The following is a 3,169-nucleotide window of genomic DNA, read 5'->3' as shown; positions in this document are numbered from 1 at the left end:
GTCATTTTTTTATTAATATGAATTAGCTTTTCTAGAAACTATATTATTTTATTTTCCCTTCCATGAAGAGAAATTAATGGTTAGAAAAGCCTAGGTTACAAAATATCTAGACTTGAAAACATTGTTTTGTGATCAATATGTTAGTGATGGATTGAAGAAACCTTTTCCTCCGTTTTTCTTTAGCCCCACAGAGTATTTTCACATGATTGAAGTTGTCCCCAAATTGGCACCACACAGAGACACTCTGGGATTGATTTTGTGCAGAATATATTCAGTAAACACCCTGCAAATGAACAGGAAAATATTGGTTGGATAGTATTGGAGTGATGAAGTCTGCTCCATAAAAATTGAATTTCAACCATGTGCAAATACCCTCCTGTGACTGAACACAAATTGCAGCTGCATGAAGCATCTGTCAATGTAAAGAATGGACAAGAATGGAAGCAAATAGGTCTCTTTCAGTTCACAAAACTTTTTATGTCTCATCATTTCTCAGCTCTTTTGAGAAATGCTTGGGTTTTATATCTGGTGTTCTGCTGGATTAAAAAATCTGCTCAATCTATTGCAGCTTGAGTTTCTTTCTTCATATCTCATCACTAGAAAGAAAGAAGTAAACACAATTTTTATTTTTGTTCTGGTCAATGTATAGCTGAGCAATTAAACTGCTTCATATGATCTCAAGGTTATTTGTCTGGGGCAACAATTGCTGTCAATGTGATGAAAGAGTTTGTGGATTTTTTTCAGACAAGTCCCATTGCAAATTTTCACCAAATTTCTTGAGGGTCCTGGATGAAATTAGGATAAGATCATAAGGGTAACTGATCCAAAATTATGGTAGCCAATTAGTTATTCATGCATAGCCCACCAGCAGGCAATGGATATAACTCCACCATTCATCTCATACTGTTGCAACCTTATAGTACTATTTGAAATGTCATTATATGGTTAGTGTATATTATATATTATATGGATAATTATATATTATATGGTTAACAGTTCACTGCAGTTAAATTGCATTATATGTGTCCATGCTGACTATATAATGCATGCTGAGTATATAATGCCTTTAATACTGGAAGTGCTATGCTAATAGGGTCGCCAAAGTGAAAACTGGAGAGTGGTCCTGTACTATTAATAGGTGTGTAGAAGTAGCAATTTCAGCAGATGTTGCTTGTTGTCTGGGTGAATGTCAACAAACACCTGCTGACATTCCCTTTTCTACACAACTATCAAAGTTCCAGCAGCTCTTTCCCATTTTCAGTCTGGCAACCCTACATGCAACAATAATTACTAGTAGCCACTGATGACTACAACTTCCATGAATGTATCTAGTCCTAATTTAAAGCAATCCAAATGAGCAGCCACATTTTAAATATCCACTGTTTGAAGAAGTATTTCGTCTTCCTCCTTCTTGTCTTTATTTGCCTCTAGGGTAACAGTCTCACATTTTGGTATAGGCAGTGCTTCACATGAAAAGAGGGATATACTTGATCTGGAAGCTGTAGTTAATGTCTGTGAAAACTCTAGATGTAGATCTCTTGAAAGTGTGGTTTGGTTTCTAGTAATAGCAGATTTGAAATGCAATCAATCCATTTATTAATGCTCCAACCAATTGTCATATGCATTTACAGAAACAACATCAAACAAACATCTATACAAAACACTGTAAAATCCAACCGTTAAAAGTAGGATGCAAACAGGATAAAACAGAGTGTGCAAAATATACATTGTGAGGTGCATCAACGCAAATGCAACATGTGCTAGGAACTGCACATTTACGGATAAGAAGCCAATATAAAAGATCAGTCATTTTAAAAACTTAAGTAACAACATCTAACAAGCATCTATACAAAACACTGTAAAATCTAACCGTTAAAGGTAGGATGAAAGGAGGATAAAACAGAGCTTGCAAAATATAACTGGTAAAAAGCCAGTATAAAATATCAGTCATGTTAAAAACTTAAGTAAGAATCCCTTAGGGGAAATCAACCCCACTCAGGCTAGATAAAAGCATCCCTGGCACAGTCAATTGCAATGTCCGCAATCAGTCTTGCCCTGATTTTATTTGCTGCCAGGGTAAAGAGAGAAACCTTATAAGTGATTGTGGAGTTGGTATCGGATAAAAGGTAGATCTTTTCTGCAACCGTGTTTGAGTGTACGTACCATAGAATAGGCCCCAAGAATTTATTTCTTGGTGCAGAATATAGGGAGCAGGCGAACAAATAGTGGGGCAGATCCTTAGTTTCTGGGCCCCTGCATACACATATCTGGCAAGCCAAAGGAGTGCCCACGTACCAACCATCCAGCACTGCTGAGGGCATACTTTGGAGTGGTAAGGATTTGAAATGGAGTGATTCAAAGTTTGGAGAAAGGTGGGTAGCAATACTAAACAATTGCCAAGGGCAAGAAACAAATATAATAAATCCTCTCAAATATGCTATCCTCCAGCTTGCATTGTAAATATCACGTGGGGGATTGTTTTAAAACATCAAGATGAAGACAGAACTGTTCTATCTTTCACGCTGACACAAATATCTTCCACAAATAAGGCATAATCATTTGGAAGTGCCGTCATTCATATATTCACTTCACAGCTCTTGTGGTAATATACAGGGGGCTGGGCTGTGGCGCAGGCTGGTGAGCAGCCTCCTGCAATAAATCATTCTGACCATGAGGTCATGAGTTCGAGGCCAGCCCATGGCAGGGTGAGCACCCGTCAATAAAAAAATAAAAAATTTATGACGTTGGGAGTGCCGTCACAGTAGATGATGAAGCAGCTGCTCCCCCCTGTGGCCAGAATCGAACATCCCCTCAGGAGAAGGTTAAATTGCCTCTGTGTCTGTCTCTGTCTCGGTTCTATGTGTATATGGGCATTGAATGTTTGCCCTATATGTATATAATGTGATCCGCCCTGAGTCCCCTTCGGGGTGAGAAGGGCGGAATATAAATACTGTAAATAAATAAATAAATAAATAAATAAATAAATAAATATACTCGCTCACAGCTCTTGTATACACCAATCTCCTTTTTTGTTCATGATTATTATCCCAGTGGCCAAGAGTTCCAATATTCTGTATTGTTCTGACATTTGAATGACTCACAACAGACAAGAAAGGATAGAATAAATGTATTGTTACTCCATAGAACGCTTGCACAATTCCAATTTCTC

At 37.6% G+C, this 3,169-nt stretch overlaps 1 long non-coding RNA gene across 1 annotated transcript; it reads right to left on the bottom strand.

The window, feature by feature from the left end:
- Positions 1–452: 452 nt before the first annotated feature.
- On the bottom strand, positions 453–3,169 carry LOC134298471 (uncharacterized). The gene is made up of 2 exons (XR_010005568.1): positions 3,003–3,169; positions 453–596 (listed from the first exon to the last, which is right to left on the bottom strand). It is a non-coding gene; the product is annotated as an uncharacterized LOC134298471 (long non-coding RNA).

The sequence above is a fragment of the Anolis carolinensis genome, chromosome 4, assembly GCF_035594765.1.
Source record: "Anolis carolinensis isolate JA03-04 chromosome 4, rAnoCar3.1.pri, whole genome shotgun sequence".
In the NCBI taxonomy this organism is placed as follows: Eukaryota; Metazoa; Chordata; class Lepidosauria; order Squamata; family Dactyloidae; genus Anolis; species Anolis carolinensis.
Note: the sequence above shows the minus strand (reverse complement) of the source record. Positions and strands in the feature narration are given on the sequence as shown.